The sequence below is a fragment of the Suncus etruscus genome, chromosome 1 (genome assembly GCF_024139225.1).
Source record: "Suncus etruscus isolate mSunEtr1 chromosome 1, mSunEtr1.pri.cur, whole genome shotgun sequence".
Taxonomy (NCBI): domain Eukaryota; kingdom Metazoa; phylum Chordata; class Mammalia; order Eulipotyphla; family Soricidae; genus Suncus; species Suncus etruscus.
Window position 1 is genome coordinate 71,685,818 of NC_064848.1, and position 10,372 is coordinate 71,696,189.

The window sequence follows — 10,372 nt, forward strand, 5'->3', positions numbered from 1 at the left end:
GAATGTGAGGGAGCTTACACTTGGAAAAAGCAAAAAATGTGATTCTTCCTAAAACATCTACAATTATATGTACTTTATAAATAACAAATGTAATCTAGTCAAAATGGTTTTGGATTTCTGATCTATAAAATTATCAAGTAAAAAACACTAGCTGTGGTAATCTATTAGAGCAACAACAGAATACTCACAATTGAGTTTTTGTGAGGGGGTATTGGCCACACCTTACAGAAGTGAGTCAGGGCTTTCTTCTAGTTCTGTGATCAGGGATCACTTTGGTCAGTGCTCAGAGAATTATATGTGATTCTATAAAAACGAGAGCTTTACTCAATGTACTTTCTCTTCAGCTCACACACATACTTTTTAAATATAATATTTATTTTAATCATAATGGTTTACATATCATTGACGATAATATTTTAGGTACATATTAACATAAAAACAGGGGAGTTCCCATCACCGAATTGTCCACCCTCTACCTCCGTTCCCGTCCTACCTCCCATATCCTCCTCCCTCACCCCCGGGGCTGCTAGAATAAGTGGTCCCCTCTGTGTTTAGTTTACTACTTAGAGGTCCTACACCTGTTTGGTCTTGGTACCTCCCTTATTTTCCGCTCTAGTTGGGACTAACTAGTTCAAGTTATGTGGTTTTGTTTGAAGAAGAGAAAGGTACTAAACTGGGGGAAAAAAATCAAATAGGCCGAAAATGGGCAGAGTCCTTCTGGAGGTTCTCACCCTAGGTTTGAGAGAAGAAGGGGAAAAGGAAGGTGAAACACCACAACAGTACAAAAAGAAGTGTCAAGTAAAATATCCAGTGAGCACTCCAACAATAAAGATAAGCACCACATAAAAGCCATGGTTTTGAGATAAAAAACATGGCAGAGCACATAAAGGGAAAAAAGAAAAGAATAAAAATAAATAAATAAATATAAATGGAGACAACAACTTCAATAACCACACCAAAACAAAGATATCAACAAAAACTAGATAAATAGCTGAAAAAATTTGTTTTGTGCTTTTTTGCCTTTTTTTTTCTTCCCTCCTGCACAGGCACAGTAAATATTGGGGTCATTTGAAAAGAAATTCCCTCGGCCTAAGAGATACAGGGTTTCTCCACCCTTGAAGTATATTGTCATAGGATTAACTATAGACTTCTTTTCAAGGGAAGTAGAACTTTTATTTAGAGAAAGTTAAACACAAAATTTCTGATAAATATACATATGGCTGCAAACTTAAGTAGAATATTTAAAATAGTTTTTAAAAATAAGAAATACAAAGTAAACAAATAAAAATTTTATAAAAATGGATTGCTGATAAATTTATTGCTTTAATTTCTGTTACTTGGTAATAGTAAATGGCAATGGTAAAATGAAGAAGTATAACTAATGCTCACTTCGGCAGCACATATACTAAAATCATAACAATACAGAGAAGATTAGCATGGCCCCTGCACAAGGATGACACGCAAATTCACAAAGCTTTCCATATTTTCCCCTTTCTTCTTCTAAATGAATATTTATAACACTTAGATGGACTCCTCCTACTTTTTTTCCCTCTCTTTCTCTCTTTTGTTTTCTTCTCCCTTTTCTTATATCTCCAACAGAACTACATTACTGGAAGCATCTTGTCAGCCTCATAATTTGAAGGGGGAAATAAATGGTACCAAGACCAGACAGTCGTATGAACATTTAGTGGAAATAAAAAATGATCAGACTTGAACACTAAACCCAAAGTCAACTACAACAGAATTGATACCCAATCTACAACAAGCTGTACAAGTGGGGAACAGTTATGGAGGGCAAAGGAGGGAGATTTGGGATGCATGCTGGGAACAAGGGTGGAGGGAGGACAACACTAATGGTGGGAATGCCCCTTAATTATTGTCACTGTGTGCCTTAAATATTACTGGGAAATATTTGTAATTCAATTTGACTACAATGAAAAAAAAAAGAAGTTTAACTAATTTCCCTGTGCCACAGTGTACTCAACTATAAATTACTTTATAGAGTTGTAGCAAGACTAGAAAAATAGATGTGGTATGTGTGTACCCTGACACTACTTCTTTAGGATAAATGTTCATTTGTTGGCTTAAGTATCCCAAACTAGCAATAATAATAATCTACCTATGTCAGGTTTGAATATCACTTATATAAATTTATGTTTATTATATATGATTTTCAATTTATTCATCTAATTATGGAGATAATAAAACTTGTCACATTTGCTATGTGGGTCAGATGATAGAATTTTTTCATAAATACACAAAGAAATTATCTTTTTAGAATCTAATGCAACAAAGAAAGGGATCAAGAATAGAAACCAGAGATCAGTTCAAAGCCTATGGTCATGAGCTGGAGAGACAGAGGGAAAGTGTTTAAATACTACGTGGTGCTGGAGATCGAATCAGAGACAGCCATATGTAAGCTCTCAAACAAATCTGCTTTCTTAAGACGCCCCAGAGAATAAAGAAAATAATGGCTTCTGACTCTTCCCAGGTAGTTTGGTCCAGGTTGAATCTCCTGGGGCATTCTCAGAATGGGTGTGAGCAGATTTCCTTTCCTGCATGAACAGCAGCAGCCCAAAGCTGCACTCTAAACTTTCCAAGACAGAAATGTCCCGGCCTCTCAGCTTAATCTTATCAAAATGTCAAGCCACCAAATTTGTTTCAGACCTATAGATTTATGAATCCTGAACCAGGCAACCACTGTGTGATACACTAAAATTTCATAATAGTATCAGCTTATTAGTACCACAGGATATCTGATGAGAAAGTTACTTAGACATCTACCAAACTCAGTGAGTCTAAACAGTAACAGAACCAGCACAGACCATAGTCCAGTAAATCTATAGACACTGACTTTAATAACAGCTGGGGAAATATAGTAATTGTTTCAAATTGACCCTTTTTGATATAAGTTCTGATCATTTCATTTGCCTTTGTGTTGTAACAAACAATATGAAGTGATTTCATTTGTAACTTCAAGGAGGCAAGCAGGGATAGAGGGTGAAAATTTGAAACCATTGGTAAAGGAAAGGTCACACAGGTGGTGGGATTTGTATTTGAACATTTAATGCTTGAAACATCCGTATTATGAACAACTTGCTAATTTTTTTTAAAAAATCCAATAAAATAAAGAAGGCTGTAGTCATATTAAAGAGAATGGTATACTGACTTTGGAGAAGACTATACATGTAAAAATCCAGCATGTTTATTATCTGTAAAGATTGGTCAATATATATGACTAACAACTCAGAGACCTACATGAAAGTTACACCATAGTTGGAATACTACTTGAGTATTCAGCTAGGTCAAGGAATCATCAAATCTCTATTATCCAAGTGCTGAGAGGGTCTGACTTATCTCTTCAATATTGAATATGATTTTGTCAGAAGAATATGAATATTCTGTCTACTGGATATACTACTTGAATTTATCTTATTATATATATTAGATTTCCTATTGAGACTGTTGACCAGGCTGTCTCATCTGTATCGAGTTGTGGCAGGACATTGAAAAAGTGAGTCTCTATGATTCTCCTATTGCTCTTGGTTTCCTATTCTGGTCTATTTCTGATTAGAAAGTTTTTACTTTAATTTGGTTAGAATATTCTATCACCTAATGGTTAAAATTTCTCAGAGAAGTCTATTAAGCCAGTGATTTTCAATGTATCACCATATTGCATATAGAGTATAATAGACCCACATGAAGGAAATAGAGCCAAAATTCCAAGAAATCACCCACCCTACTCCTACCATCTTCCTGATGGGTTAAGAAAATTATGATAAAAAATCAGAGAGGAATGAAATTAATATTCAAATTTAACAATGCAATAATGATGCCAAATTCTATCTATAAGAATAAGAACTGTATATAATTTTGCAAAGCACTTTAATTAATTCAAGAGTAACAGCACTTGAAAATCATGCCCAGCACATGACAGCTCTTATGATGCATTGATAGTCTGCCTGAGCAGCTCAAAAATTCCAACTCTCTGTTGTCTGTACATGGTTGGAAATTTTTCTGTGTGTCCAAGCACTGTGGTAGCAGCTAGACTTCTTATTAGGACACCAAATTACAATGACTAGTAAATTAGTAATATGCTCCTTTATTAAAAAAAGATCAAATATTTCTTTTAAATTTTTTCCTTTTGAGGAGGGAGTTCGGGGCACACTCCATACCCTATTGTGCTCAATGATTAATCCTGGGTTTTTGCTCAAGAGTGACCCCTGAAGATGCTAATGGACTATTTGTAGCTGGAGAGTTCTAACCTGGTTGACCACATGGTAACCACAAGTCTTACTTCCTATTTATGCTTGATATTTTAAATTAATACTTATCACTTTACTTTTTCCCCTAGTTATAATTTAAAAAAGAAAACCATCAACAACAAACTAATGTACAGAGTATTTACTATTGTTCCAGGAACTCCTCTAAGAAATTTTCATGCATTAAAAAATGAGCCTTTATGAGAATAGTGTTTCCATTTATGGTAATAAATGCCATTGCTATTATTTTCATAATTCACTAATACAAAGCACTTTTTAAAAAATTCCTCTTTAGTAAGTGAGAAGGATTCTTGAACATAGTTTTGATTTGACTTGGAGCCACACCTGGCATTGCTCAGAGCTTATTCCTGGCTCTATGATCAAGCATCACACCTAACAGGTCTCCAAAGACCATATGTGATACCAGAGGTCATACCAGGATCATCCAAAACCAGCACCTTAACCCTCATGTTATCTCTCTGGCCAGTCTTAAGGTAATTTTTTATTTAGTCCATATTTACTGGTTTCCAAGTTAAAATGATTCTTTGTCATTTCCAGACCCCAGAAATAATATGTAAGAACATCCTGCAAGCAATGAAGTGCTTGACACACATATAAAAAGGGGGTTTTAGTGGAGAGCCTGAAACCTAAAACCCCCCATCTCCATTGATAAATAATAAAAGTGAGGCCAAAAAGGTAATAAGTTGATGTCAAGGCCATTCAGTGAATAGGCAGTAAAATCAGGACAACCTCAGAGGGCTTTCAACACCTGCCAATTTCTCCTTTCAAAATGTTAAGTTTCGAAATGTTAACCTTTCTGTGTCCATTTTACAACTTAGTATCAGAGGAGCACTTTTTAATGATCATGCCTTAAATTAGGCTACAGAGCTAAAAATATTTATCTCATGGTTTCTGAGGACCAATAATAGTTTAACTGGATGCTTCTGGCTCAGAGTTTCTCTCCAAGACACCATAAACAAGATGGTGTCCCAGGATAGGGATAGGGTTCCCAGTGCCTGAACTTAACTGGGTTGAAGTATCTCAATTTGCATTAACATATATAGTCCGCAGGGAAGGGGCTTAGATTCTCAACACTTGGGCTCATAACATGGCTACTGATCAGAGAGAAAGGAAGTTACGTAGGGAGAAAGGCTTTTAATGCCAAAAAAAAGGGGCTGAACTTTATTTATTATAAATTAGGGAACCATTAGCAATTGATAAAATTGCTGAGATGATTTTCTAAAGCTCTTTGAGGGCTCAGCAAAGATCTCAGATCAATGGATTAAGACCATTTTACAAGAGATGGCAGAAACTCAAGAAAACAATAGTTGCAAGGAACATACAAACATCTGCAAATGACACCTTAAGCACCACAAAAAGGGCAGGGGAAAACATCTCCAGTATCTCTGAATAATATACCACAGAGAGGAAGGTTTATTTTTACCTTTTTCTTTTATAGCATTTATAGTCCAAGAATCTATGACTTTAGATTTAGAAAGGAACATTCAAAGTGTTTAGATTGACGCAAGTGGATGACACCCAGATCTATAATCTTTAGCTTCAGCTTCTCCCTTGAGCTTTAGACCTGTTTATTCAGCTGTCTGTGGGACCTGTCAATGGTTGAACTATGGATGCTTTCATTTCTGCATGTCATAAATTGGATTCATTATACCCCACCCTCTTCTGTTGGGATATTTTATTTAATCAAGTTTTCATCTGCCAGGTCGCCCAGTAGAGATGCTAGGAGGCCATTCTCTTTCAAATATAGGAAGCCATTTTCAACCAGGCACCATTTACTGATTCTTTGTCTAAACACTTCTAGCTTCCTCCCCATACACAAGCTCTCAAAAGGACTGCTTCTTACAGCCCATTCTCCTTCTCCCACCTCTCCTTATTTACGAATGTATTATGCTGCTTGACCTATTCTTCCTCCTTGCCTCATTGAAAAACTGTGACCATTTTCTAAAGATCCCATTCAAATGTCACCTTTCTCTCAGTGGAACTAACTAAACCTCTTCTAGCCTCCCTGATCTATCATTGGCCTCTAACCTTATTACTGATGAGTGCCTATCTCTTCCTCCAAACTATGCGCTCTTTTCATTTTATGCTTGGCCCCTAAGAACTCCACTATCAATAGTGGAATCAGCAATTTAAAGATAAGGTTTATATCCAATGGCATCTTATGATAAATAAGTATTACTTTGAGAGGTCATAGAGATGTATCAATTGGGTTGAATCCCTGGCTATATTGAAGTTAAAACTGTATCACCAACAATTGGCATGGTGTTGCCTCCATAAGCTCCAGGGTTTGGGCCCAAGAGCGTTAGCATGGATGGAGTGAGAAGGATATGTCAGTCTTCTCCCAGGCTGGCCCATAGAGAGGAAGTGCCATTTGATTTGTAAATCACCCATTTCCACTCCACAGAGGCCTTGCCAAGGGGGCTGTCAGCTTTCATCTCTATCTCTCTTACCCCTGGGGCCAAAAGTCATATTCAGTTTTTCTTTTCACTTGTTTGATTTGTGTGGCTTCTCTCGCATCCCCACCTCCAGAACCTTTAGTGAGTGACTTCCTTTAAATGTTTAAGGTGGAAATCTCCCGATCTGTGCCTCTGCTCCTCTTGACAAGTGTGTAATCGATGGGCAATCTCTCCCTGGATGCTCTCCTACCCTGAGCCTTGCTAAAAGGCACTTTCAGAGATGGGAAAGGCTTTTAGAGACCTTCTACGATGAACTAAGCTGGACAAAATTTGTCACCTTTTTCCTCCTGGGTGACCATTCACTATCATCAACCTCTGGCAATCAGAAGAATGTGAAAACACAGACAGAAAGGAAATCATTCTCTTATTGCTCACAGGATGGAATGCTCTTAGACGCAGTAGGTACACAATAACAGAAGATTGTGATGCCAGGGACTGAGGTGAGCTGTACCTTTGGATTTTGTTTCTTCTGCCTCTCGTCAGCTAAAATATTTTCTACTTTAGATTCCTGTGGCTCCTGCTTCTCCTGATCCTTTTCTAAAAGCCCACAGGCAACATAAAATCTTTTCTTATTCCTCATGAACATAGTTAATGGGCTAAGGCTTTCCATAGGGGCTTCACTGACATGCAAATGAAAATACCAGTTTACTTGGGATCACATCGTAATCCTAAGAATCCTAGAAGCAAGCAGATGAGAACTTCGTCAAGTTTTCCCTAGATCCTTTCTTTCCAGTTACATCCCCTCTTTCTTACCTTTATTTATCCCCTGCAAATTCCTAATGCTTTTCTTTTAGTAATAAGCTTCTGAATCTTGGCACCAGAAAAGGTTGAGGATCCTCTTGCTTACATCAGTTAGGAAATATTTGAAAATGAAGTTAAGGTAGTAAAGATAAAACTGATATCAATGTAAAGACATAACTAATACTTAGGATTAAGAAATAAGTAGATTTGAGGGACATAATAGATATGAGGTGAAAGCATTATGTCTTTTTTTCTTGTTTTATGAGAACAATTGGACTCAAACTGAAATTCTCTATACCATTTGCATGTTGGTACTGCTATGCACACACACATTCACACACTAGAAAGATGTAGACAAGGTCACAAGGGGACTATAGGAATTTTTGTTTTAGTAAGAGAGCATGCAGCTTTAAAACTCTTATTTTGTTAAGGTATAATTTACATACAAAAAAGTCTCACATCTGAAGAGTGCAGTTCACTGAATTTTGACAAATGTACACACCCATATAACTACCACTTGAATCAAGATATAGAGCTTTTCCTATTACTTGAAAAATCCCCTAGTGCTTCTATCCAGTCAATAGCTCCATTCCAACACTGGTAACAAATGCTCTACTATCTACATTAATTATACATGTTCTAGAATTTTATATAAATGGACCAAGATAGATATAATCATTTATATCTGGCCTTCTTTCATTAACAATTATGTTTTTGAAACTCATCCCCAGTATATCAGCAGTATGTTTTATGGCTGAGTAGTATTTCATCTCCAGGGGAGATCATAACTTGTTTACCCCTGCATACTGTTGAATGTTAGAGTTATCTCCAGTTTTTAGTTATTAAAAATAATTCTGAACACATGTGTAAATTTTTTATGGACATACATTTCCATTTACTTGGAAAAATACTTGAGTGGAGTTGTTAGAAGATTTTATTTTTAAAAAAAGCAATGAAAAACTCATAGTTATGAATCATAATTTAAAGATAAAAAAATCAAAATTTTTTACTTAAAATAAAATTAAATTAGTGGAGTCTGAGTTAATGAGATAAGCCATTATAAATTTTAAATACATTTTAATGTGTTGAATTTTAATTCATATAAAATAGTATTCTAAATATTATATGCACCATAGGGAAATAAATTTTGTGGATTTTGTATAATTTCCCAGAAAAGAATAGTGATTATTTTTATTTTATTAATTGGATTTATCAATGGGATAAAATTGTGAAAAGCTCTATAAACACACATAGAAATGTTTTACTTTAATGAAAGTCATCCAAGGATTCATAGCATTATTTTACTTATAAAATCATGTGAATCTCTATATGTTGGGATATCAGCCCTCTAAACTGATTCAGCTAGAAAGATGGGACATATATATTGCCAGATAAGCCAGCAATTTGGAAAATTATGCCCCACTGTTCTTAAAAGTTCCCTTGTGACTGTGAGTTTTAACATCACCCCAAGAGGCCTAACATCTCCAGAAACAGCCTAATCATTGGTTCGAAAATTTCTTCAGAGTTTGATTGACAGTAGCTGCCAATTTAGATAATCACCAGAGAACTCCAATTAAAATCTGCCTATCGATCTTACCGCCAGGACATGGGACTTTAATATAAATCCACAGTGGGAAAAAATTGCCCCTTGAGAAAAGAAAAGCATTTTGTAGTATGCACTTATACAGTCATATTATACATAATTTATAATTCATAGATACATTTTTAAACACATCTTCTTAAATGTTGCATTGTTAGTTCAATATAGTTGATAATCAGAGCCTTTCTTTTTCAATTCTTCACTTTGTAAAGGGACATAGTAAGTCTGGGAGAAAATATAAATGAAAGAATATTTTTAGCACTTACAAAAATAGGAACTATTTTGAAGTAATTTGTACTATTGTCATGACTGAGGTCCTCATTAGCCACCTAAGGAGAAAGCACCCAATATTTTTACTAATCCTCCAGATGAGGCCACATTTAAAACACACACCCTTTATCACAATTATGTACAGGCATTCAAACTTGGCCAGAAAGGTGACACAATATCTGGATAATTGAGACAATCCTGAAAGTCAGACCGTCTGTCCAACTGCTATGAACTAATGGGGGTAATCAAACACAGCAGGTTTGCACAGATACTGGCAAATGCCAGACAGCTTCCTGTATGCGTGGAATTTAGCTTAATTAGTCACAAAGGAGAAATAGGCACATTTAAAGTAATCCAAGAAATCATTATTGTTCGAGCTGCTTACATACAAACCTTAAAATTGTCATCCTCTTTAAACAAGCCTTCTTTAAACATCCTTTTATGCAAAGGGAGGGCATGTGAGATGGTCAACTGACCTTTAATGATAAGAATTGTCCAGGAAATAAATTTTTTTCATCCTCTTTTTCTTTGGTGCTACCTCAGGTTTATTTCTCAGGAGCTCCATTTGACCCACTAGATAATCAATGCTAGATGCTCAAGATTGGCTACTGGCAAATACAAATGAGTTTTTAAAGAATTTTACATAGTATCATAGATAAAGTGCTAGCTACACATGCTGTTGAGAAAGGGAGAAGACTTGACTATTTAAGCTGGGATTTTTCATGGGCCATTAGGACAGGATTGTCAAGTAAGAGTTCTCCTAGTGACCCAGACGTGGAAGACTATAAACAAGCAAGCAATTATCTCATTTTCTAAATCTCAGTCTCTCCCAGGGGAGTCTGTGGTATTAGAGCCCAACTAGAAAAACATGAACTTACAGAAAATTGTTAATATCCAAACTAGCCTTACTACCTGTCCTAACCAGACCTCAGCTCCTCTAGAGAAGAAGTGGCGAATGAGGGGAAGCATTTTGTATACTGATGCATTTGGAGAAGCTGCTTCTTTGCAATGATTGACCCATG

General features: G+C 35.9%; 1 non-coding gene across 1 annotated transcript; it reads left to right on the forward strand.

Moving 5' to 3' along the window:
* The first annotated feature begins 1,381 nt into the window (after positions 1-1,381).
* LOC126026811 (U6 spliceosomal RNA) lies at positions 1,382-1,488 on the forward strand. The gene has a single exon (XR_007502031.1). It is a non-coding gene; the product is annotated as a U6 spliceosomal RNA (small nuclear RNA).
* The last annotated feature ends 8,884 nt before the right edge of the window (positions 1,489-10,372 follow it).